This window comes from Pteropus alecto, unplaced genomic scaffold (genome assembly GCF_000325575.1).
Source record: "Pteropus alecto unplaced genomic scaffold, ASM32557v1 scaffold781, whole genome shotgun sequence".
NCBI classification, from domain to species: Eukaryota; Metazoa; Chordata; class Mammalia; order Chiroptera; family Pteropodidae; genus Pteropus; species Pteropus alecto.
Window position 1 is genome coordinate 225,327 of NW_006431388.1, and position 10,456 is coordinate 235,782.

The following is a 10,456-nucleotide window of genomic DNA, read 5'->3' on the forward strand; positions in this document are numbered from 1 at the left end:
CAATACATATATTATCTTTAAGTGGCTTTACCCAGTCTCTAGAAAAATTTCTAAATTTCTGTTCCTTAGGCTCTCATAAATATTTTGCATAAATATATAATTGAATTTTCAAGAGCAAACTGTCAAGGATTAGAAGAAGATATTTCCAGTCTTAAAATAATCTGGACATTTTGCCACTTGAAATTAACTTCCTGTCAAATCTCCATCTTGGAGAATTATGAAACTAATGATCCATATCCTTCAAAAATCAACGACTTCCCAAAGAAGCTAAATGAAGATTTATTTTTGTGACCCATGGAATCCAAAACATTTTTCTTCTGCAAGTAGAAAAGAACCTACAGTTGAATATACAGATTTATAAATAAATTCCCATGGGATTCAGTTGAATAGTCATAAAAATTCAGCTAACGTTGGCACTTATCTTCATGTGTGTATGCCAAGATACCGCGTGAGGTTCGACACTAGTAAAATTTGTTCCTTTCACTTAATCCTTGTTCTCTTAGGGAGCTTGTATTTGTACATTATAAGGAGAATGTGACTATCCGATGCCTTTTTAGGATATTATAATAGAGGCTAACTTGGTCTACCGTTACCACCCCCAAGTTATACCTTCTCCACATATTATATAAACAAATGATCTTAAAACCACACATAGCATTGCCTAAAAACCAATATTTACAAGACTATTTGCAAAATATCTAAATGGGGAGACCTAGAGACTGACACTCCAACCACATAAAAATATGTCGTGAGACTTCTTTCCTATTGCTTCCTTTGTGCTGTGTCAGGAAATTCCTTTGGTGTCATCTAGGAAAACATCTGCTACCCTTGTCTTTACTTGTCATTTTGCTATTTGCTTTATTCCAAGCCATTATTGAATGGAAATTGAAAATGAGTGTACTCATTTTCCTTCGACTCATCCTCTTTTTAATATCAGAGAGTGGACAGAACTAAAACATCAATCAATGCTAAGTCAATAACTCTTGGAAGAAAATGTTCTGTTTCTAGCTCTCCTAATCATCCTTCTTCTAATTACTTCCTGAACAAGGTCTGACTTTGAGGACCATGATGTGACCTTCATTTTAACTTTATTTTGAGTGAAATCAGAAGTTTCATATACTTTGTACATCAGCTACCACTACTTGAAAAGATAATTTTTGAAAGTGGGAGTCTAAGTGATTGACCCTAACCAAGGGTGTGGAAACTGCATCTCAGCTCAGCCCAATAGACTTACTTCTCACAGCTGCACATGATAAGTGATATATTTGGCTGTGGACAGCTGCTGCAGAAAACTGTTACCCAAACCTGTATGTTGTGGTCCGTTTCTTTCTGGCATGTAGACAGGCACACTTTACGAAACATTTCGGATTGATGGAAGTTTCCTATTCAGCTGATAGCACTGCATTTGAATCTCTATATTGCATTTTATGAATGTTATTCAGAACTTATTCTGAACATTCATGTAGTACTTTATAAATATTATCAGTCAAATATTTTCAGTTTTCAGTACTGCATCCATTATTCACACTCAAAAAGGCACTGATGATAAGGCTCAGGCACTCTGTGTGAATCCTGGCTTCTTGTGAGTTCCAGCCTTTTCTAGTTCTCCTGTACTTTGTATACGCAGGCCTGACTTTCAACATTTTACCAAGATATTAAAATATGCGTACAGGGCTTTAGAAAAATCACCATTTTTTAACCATTGTAGTGATACTTTATTCAGAACAAGATATTTATATAGTCAGCTTATCTACCAACAAGTTATACATTAATATCACAGACAAAATAATAACTTCACATTGGAAGAACTCAGCAAACACCAGCATAGCTAAGCAATTAAAATGAATGTCAGTAACAAAGGGAGAAACTGACATCACGTGCCTACTAACAGGATGCACTGAGAACACAGCATCTTTTTAGTGTTATTCCTGCCCAAAATGCATAATCTGAATCTACTGAGTAAACGTCAGATAAACCCATTTCAAGACATTCCACAAAATAAGTGGGCTTTACTCTTCAAAAAATTTCATTGTCATTAAACATAAAGCAAGGATGAGGAACTGTCACAGATTGAAGGGGATAAAGGAAAGGTAACAAGTAAAGGCAATGAGGGATCTCAGGTGGGTCCTGAATGAGGAAACAGATCTATGAAGGTTCTTATTTGAACACGGTCAAATTTGAATATGGACTTTGAATTAGAGGAAGGGTCAGGAAACTTTCTGTGAAGGATCAGATGGTAAATATTTTAGCTTTGTGTATCACATAGTCTCTGCTGCAACTACTCAACTATGTGGTTGCAGCTTGAAAACAATCTTAGATAAAATGTGCTTATGTTCCACTAAAACTTTATTCACAACAACAAGCAGCAGTGGTCCATATCTGACCTGAGGGCTAAGGTTTGCAGATCCTCAAATTAGAGAATAGTATTAGATCAATGTTAAATTTCCTGATTTTGATAACTTTACTGTGATTTATTGTTCTAGGGATCTACCTCCTGTGGTATTTAGAGTAAGATTCATAGTATGTGTGACTTAACTCAAATGGTTTTTGGGGGAAGTATAGCTAGAGATAGTAAAAAAAGGAGAAAGGAGAAAATGTGATAAAATATTAGTGAAATCTGGTAAAGAATAAAGGAATTTCTTCATACTACACTTGAAACTGTCCATAAATTTGAAATTGTATTAAAATAAAATTAATCAAAAAATCTAAATTTAAAAAATAAGCATGCACACCATATGGATGTCTATTTTGTCATTGGTTTTCTAAACCTATATAGTCAATTCGTCACTTAAGGCTGTTACTTTCTCTAAATAGTTATACTGACATTAAGTATTTTAAAACTCTCATTTTTAAAACGTCTTCACTCAACATGCACTCTGTGGCTGTTTTTGTGACTCGGTTAAGTATTTTCAAACTTAGCATTGAGAAGGTATAGAAAGAAATTTGGGGAGTTAGAGGATGTGACCCTAAGCTCCATCTATGTTTCTTATTAGCTGCATTTACAGACATATCACTTAACTTCAGTTTACTCATTTATAACTATGGCAGTGTTGTTCTGAGCACTGCAATAATGCATATGATGCTGTAAAATCCATAAAGTGCTGTGCATGAGTATGAGAGATTTACCCTAGCTTATAGTGACTAGATTTCCTAAGCTAAAGAGAAAATGCATAACATGCCATCATATATACATATACTTTGAAAACATCAGATGGATTCACTTTTATGAAACCAAGGATTTTGAGACAAGAAGTCAAACTATCATGGACATCCTCTCCAAACCCAGTCAAAGAAGCAACTAAGGAGAAGTTGAGATATTGACAAAATGTAATCCTACATTCCATACTGGAAATAAATGTGTGAGAAATCCTTCCAGAGACGTATAGAAAATGTTTGGGTCCCAACATGGAGGGGAAATGAGTAATTGAAACTGGAGAGGATAAAAGACCCAAGGCAAGGGCATAAGTTGGGGCAGATGATTCTATTTGTATTTGTTAATTTCCTCCACATTGTCCTGGAGCGCCACGAGGCAGTGATGTGACTAAATTGGGCTAGGTCAGGCATGGAACTGGGAGGTACCTCCCGATTGCACGTACAAATCTCGATGTTTGCTTACTGTCTGGCACTTGTTGCAGAGCACGCAGAGCCTTCACAAAACAATATACGTGTGGAAAAAGCAAAGAAATAAATAAAAGTATAAATCAAGGAGTGTTCGAGCCTGGACACATGGATCTGTACCAGCTGTATTCATGTGGGGCAATTAAAAGACAGAGTCTCTAATATTGAATAAACAAAAATAATCCCAACAATATCCCATTTTAAAAGATATACTTAAAGATATGGGGAAATAAATATACGAGGCACATATAAACCACAAGATTTAACATCACACAGAAACATGCTCTTTGAACATGGTCCAACTGAAGCAGTTTTAAAACATGACCACAGAGTATTAGAGATGAGATCTCTTTCCCCTCTTCTTGAATCTGGGCTGGTTTGGATGGCTTCAACCCACAGAGTACCATAAATACCACTCCACGTGTCTTGTGAGTCTAGGTCACAAACAAGTCAAGCAGATTCCATCTAGGTCTTGTAGAACACTTTCTCTCTGGATGCTCCACTCTGGGACCCAGCTGTCATTCTGCGAGAAGCCTTAGGCCAAACAGAGTCCATGTGTAGTTACTTACTCTCTAGTCTGTTGTGTCAGCTAAGCCTGGCCTTTAATGCATTGCAGCCTAGGTGCCAGACGTACGAGTAAAGAAACCTTTAAGTGACTGTGGTCCCAGTCATTAAATCCTTCCAACCTGAGGCCCCAAATATTGCGGAGTGAAGAAAAGCCATCCTTACCGTGCCCTGCCTAAATTTATGTCCCATGGCATCCTTGAACATAATAAAATTGTTGTTTTATGAGGCAACGCATAACTAAGACAATCAAAATCTTAGAATAAAAGAGTGATAAAAATCGTACGTCTTGAGGAAAAAATGCTTAATAAACCAAAATGTTAAATAATAAATTTTAATGTAAATGATTAGATCTTTTGAATTTAAGAACAATGGGAGTGGTAGCTGTCAAAATTATGGAATATATCTAAAGCACAACTTACAGAGAAATTTATAGATTTGAATATGCTTATTAGAATATGTGGAAAAAATAGCTTTTGACTAAGCTTTAAAAATCAACAAACTAAATCTAAAATATGTAAAATACAATTAGGAGCAAATTAAATGAGATAGAATGTAAAATATGAGTTAACAAAAGCTGGTTCTTTGAAAAGGCAAGATAAATATATCTATGCATGACTTATCCATATAGCTAATGTGATCAAAGAGAAAGAAGATGCAGTAAACAAAATGGAAATCAAATAGCAAGCTCATATGATTATATTGAGCCTAGTGGATAATCCAGGATAATCTCCCTATTTTAAAGCTGCTGATAAGAACCTTAATTGCATCTGCAAAGTCCATTTTGCCATGCAATATAATCTATTCCTGGGGGAGAAAGGAGAGGAAGAGAAGGTCACAGGGACCACAACTCTGCCTACCACGCCTCCCATGTACATGTGGGATACAGACTCCTTAAATTCTGCTACTGTCAACTTTGCCAGGCTCTCATCAAAAACTTCTGATCCTCTCTCATGGGGGTTAAATGTTTGTGTTGTCACCTATTGCGATTTTTTTTCCAGATCTTTAAATCTTAAGAAAGCTTTGTGTTTTAGCTTTGTCTAACCCTCTGCTTTTCTGCTTCAGAGGCTGAGGGCCATGTCTTATCTCTGGAGATATTGCTAGGGAAGCTTGCAAATTTTACATGGTGCTTACTGCAGGAACTCTGCAGTGTCTCCAATACCTAACGCTGCCGTTGGTGCCCTGAGCATATTCTCTAAATGTTTGCTTGATAAAGTGACAGTGCTGCCTAATGAACCTTGCCATAAAGCAGACCTGTGTTCAAATGATGCCACTGCTACTTATTAAGCAGATGAATGGGGCTGTAGGATGTATAAGTTACTTAAACTTTGCCTTACATCCTCATGCATAACATAGGGAGAATGTCACCTCTCCCTTATTACAAATGGCCATTATTAAATGCAAAAACACACTGCAAATCTGTCCTCCGACAAACATTTTTGAATATCTTCTAATTGTCAAGCCTTGTGCCTTTTAATGGCTAATTTAGTAATAAACAACACAAGCAGTCTCTTTCCTCATGGAGTTCACCATCTAGAAGGGAAAATATACGTTCAAATTATTAAGTACCTGTGAGTTACTTTAACGCCTGGTGTATGAGCCACCTTGATTCTCTTTGTCAGATGGCGGCCCATACGTGTATACCAGTGAGCACCACGTAAAACGTGCAAGTTTCCCTAGTAGTATCTCCAGAGGATGCCTAGCACTCTCTTCTGTACCTGATTGCTCTCCTCTGACCTATTATGTGTTTATCCAGGCACCTTATACCAGTTAATGACCCTCTCCATAGTTCTTTTGGTAATTTTTCTGGTCGATTATCTGTCTGGTTATTAATCTCAGCTTCAATCCTTAATGCTGCTTTTCAAATCACCCTTGTTCCCATTCTCTGTAGAATAAGGGCTGTCCTATCCCAAAACTGTATTCAAATCAATCTCTGGGACCCTTCGAGATAGAGCACCTGGATTTTTATAGAGAAATATTGACACTTGGGCAGAAGGGCAAAGTTTCCATTTCTCTTATACTACTCAATGGATTTTTGATCCTTCTCCAATCCTTCCTTCCTTATCAAAATCAACCTGTACTATGAGCCAAAGGCTGAAATTTGAGAAAGTACTAGAAGATCTGTGGACTCCCACCTCAAAATGCTCTAAGCAGTTGTCCCATTTTGTTCCATCAGCAGTATTTGTACCTGGACTAGTTTGCCTTGTTTCCCACAGAAATGCCTCCACTGAAATCTGATTCCATGTGCCACTCAGCATTTATGGAGAATCTATTTAAGAAGCATCCATTTAAGAGTTGTTGTATTAGGACGTGGTTCCACAGTGTAGCGGTTAGCACGTCTGCTCTACACGCAGAAGGTCCTGGGTTCATACCCCAGTGGAGCCACAGTCCATGGTCTATGGCCATGCCACCCTGAACAAGCCTGACGTCTGATCTCAGAAGCTAAGCAGGGTCAGGCCTGGTTAGTGCTTGGATGGGAGACCACCTAGGAAGACCAGGTGCTGTAGGCTTAAATAATAATAAAAAAAAGTTGTATTAAAAAAACTGAAGTTGAAGATAAGGGTCCCTCTATATGTCCTTCTTAGAATTCAATGTCAAGAAACAGCTGTTTTGGCACCTTAAATTCTTTGCTTCTTTTCATCAGAAAAGAACACAATATTACCCAATGGATCCTACTTCTTGTTTGGGCCATTAAATCGATTGTTCAGTTTCTATCCATTCGGTCCAGATTCCAACACAATCCTCTCACTCCTCTTTTAAAATAGGTTCTCATATGTATATGTATTTGTATGTTTACTCATTTTTTGGTATTTTAACTACACTCATCAAGAAAATTTTCGTTTTGTATTTTAAATTCTTTTAGAATTAAGCAAAGTGTAATTTATAAGTACTTTAAATTTATAAGTACTTTAAATTTGTCATCTGGAAGATGAGTTATTGCCATACTGAACCCTCGGGTAAATATGCACAACCTCTCATCCAGTCGAGCAACTCATGAGCTGCAGACATCATTTGTCCCATAGTCCAAAATGACATTTATTTCCAAAATGACATTTATTCCCAAACAGCTTTATTCTAAGCTGTTTATAGTCACTCTCATGGTGCAAAAACAAAAACAAAACTCAGGTTCATTAGCTCATTCTTAAATATTGAGCTTTGGAATACTCTGGCCAATCTAGACAGCTCTATATGATGCAAATATGAGGATTGAAATGGTGAAAATAAAATGATATATAAAGCAATTTCTTCCAAATGAACCTGCGATGGCTGCATTGGTCTTTGCTCTTTTGAGACTTTGCTCTTCATACCTGAAATGACTTAGCCTGCACATTAATAAGGTTTGGCCAAAAATTGTACCCTGAAACTCTAGTCAGGAGTAAATGCAAATACTCCCCAACTCCATCTCTAGCCCCCATTGCTATGTTTCTGGAGATGAGAGGCATTATGATTTTCAACCATTATTATTAGCTCAATATTATTTTTCAAAAATAATATGTAGAGCCCCAATATCTAAAACAGGTAAAAGCAAAACTACTTGAATTGAAGCATAGATACGAAACCTTGAGCCCTGGTTCTGACAGGTTTTGATAGCCCTGTTTTGGCTATGTCTGTTCCGATGGTTCATAGCTCTTGGTGTATTTGGTACCTCTGAAGGAGAAGGATCCTTACTTAGAGCTTAATCTAGCACACAGGAATTCTTATGTTTATGCAGAGTTTAATATGTAAGAAATAAAACTGAAAAATATTTATAGAAGTTATTTGACCTCTCTGAATCTCTAAAATAAGTGATAGCGACTGCCTGATAGGATTAAATGAAGTACTGTATATATTAAAACAGAAGATGCTCAAAAACTTTTAGGAGAAAATAAAACAAAATTCTGCAAAATTTATCTCCTAATATAGCTGAAGTCATTCAATTATAGACGTGTTAAAGTTAACAACTTAATTCATTAATATTTTTTACTGAAAGGTTTAATCACTATGAGCTGAAAATATTTTCTAGCATTATTGAAGTATGATTGACAAAAATTATTTATATTGAAGGTGCATATGTGACAATTTGATAAACCTGTACACTGAAATGATTACCACAATCAAGTTAATTAACACATCTATCACACCTCACATAGTTACCACAGTCTTTTGTTTTGTTTTGTTCTTTCTGACCCTTCACCACTATCTCCTTATGCTTGCTCCTATGATATAGATGACATGGAATGAGCAAACTTTCCATTTGCTAATCAGAGGTGTTCCCATATTCATGACAGGTACATTTCAACAATGGAGACAGATTTTCACTGGGCCATCCTATTGTACCATCCGCCTTCCTGTTACACATTTCTGAGACAGAGATTTAGTCCTTAATAGAGACAGATCTTTTTTTTCTTATTTTATATGATCTAAATAGCCAGTAAAATGTCAAAGTGGAACCCATACACCTGTATTTAATATTAATACACAATATCATAGAAATTTGAACCTTTCGCTCATTGAGCAGAGAATGTGATAGCTATTTTCTGCCATCGCTACTTATACTATAGGTTGTTGGCATGGTTATTTTTTTTCCCCCCACTCAGTGCATTTTTGTAATAACCCTTGAGAATAGGATTGTGGTTGGCCTATTCTTCAATCTCTCTTAAATTTTCCGAGATTATATGAAATATACCCAATACAGTCCCTCTTAATCATGTAAGTATCTGAATAAAATTTGAATTAAATATTGGAAACACATGCCAAATGTCCCTGAAGAATTTCCTCGTGCAATCTAGAACACAACACTTTGAGTCACCAAGAATGTAACCACTGGATGTCCATCTCATCCGTGTGGATAAAGGATCATTATGTTCATCTTCCCCAGGGCTTTAGTTTTCTCACATCACTTCTAGCTCCCCCTGTAAACATGCACAATTATATCAGTGATAGCATGATTCTAATCTATTCTTGGCTCTTCATGCTGTAGAGACTACTCATCATTCTTCTCTCCTGGGCATCCCCTAGTCTGAGATGGGTAATTACCACTGAATTGCAGAGTTTGAAGAACAGCGAGTAACAGTGACTTCTGATCCCATAAACAAAGATGAGGACTCAAACAGAATTTGAGATTTTACAAAGGAAATATACAGTAGTAGAAAATGCTCAGATAATTATATTTCAGCTCCTTGGCAAGATGGAGATCATCTCTCTGGTGGTCCTGCCACTTGGTCCTAATAAAACAGAGCAGTAAACACTCCCTGGCAGCCCACACTGGAGTATGCTTTATGTCAATCCTTGCTGCCTTTGTGTTCATTCGACTTCCAGAAACAAATACGAACACACAAAATGCTTTTAGATAGCCTCCCACTTTGCCATTTGGAATCTATATATTTCCATCACCTCCCTCTATCTGTCTGTATTCACTGACATCTAGTGCAATGAATGAGATCAGATGCAATAACACAGAGAAAAAGAACCCAATACAATTCTTGCCATTTGCTTTGGGCTGCCTGTTCTGTGGGCAATAGCAGAGGATGGCCTCTGTGCCTAGATTTTTTGTAACTTCTTAAGCAGCTCCAACAGAAGCTTTGGTGGTGTAGGGGAGCTACTCTGAAATCTCTCTCTTTGGCATACAGATTACTTTAGGCTGGTTATTTGTAACAGCAGACTCAGGAAGTTTTTCTTTACCCTTCCCTTAGCTGCCTAAAAGAATTTAGACAGAAGGCCTATTCCACGAAGAGAACTATCACCAGAGATAAATACAAAGAGTAGGTAGAAGCTAGCTATAGTAAACAGGGAAACTTAACAAGGCCTCTTTGCATTTTTCTCACTCTCTCAACTCTCTCTTTCACTCTCTCTCACTCTCACTCACTCTCATTCACTCACACTCTCTCTCACTCTCTCTCTCTCACACTCTCTCTCTCACTCTCTCTCTCTCACACTCACTCTCGCTCCCTCTCGCTCCCTCTCGCTCTCACTCACTCTCACTCACTCTCACTCATTCTCACTCTCACTCTCTCTCTCTCACACTCACTCTCGCTCCCTCTTGCTCCCTCTCGCTCCCTCTAGCTCCCTCGCGCTCTCACTCACTCTCTCTCTCTCACTCTCTCACTCTCATCTCTCACTCTCTCTCATTCTCTCTCACTCTCTCTCACTCACTCTCTCTCACTCTCTCACTCTCTCACTCATTCACTCACTCTCACTCACTCTCTCTCACTCACTCTCACTCACTCTCTCTCTCTCACACTCACTCTCTCACTCACACTCTCTCACTCTCTCTCTCTCTCTCTCTCTCTCTCAC

The 10,456-nt window shown here is 37.5% G+C and overlaps 2 pseudogenes; one reads left to right on the forward strand and one right to left on the reverse strand.

Annotated features, from left to right (window-relative positions):
- The window catches only part of LOC112470973, a 5,087-nt pseudogene extending 3,725 nt beyond the window's left edge, over positions 1-1,362 (reverse strand).
- A 5,214-nt stretch (positions 1,363-6,576) lies between these two features.
- Positions 6,577-6,692, forward strand: LOC112470980 (annotated as a pseudogene).
- Positions 6,693-10,456: the final 3,764 nt, after the last annotated feature.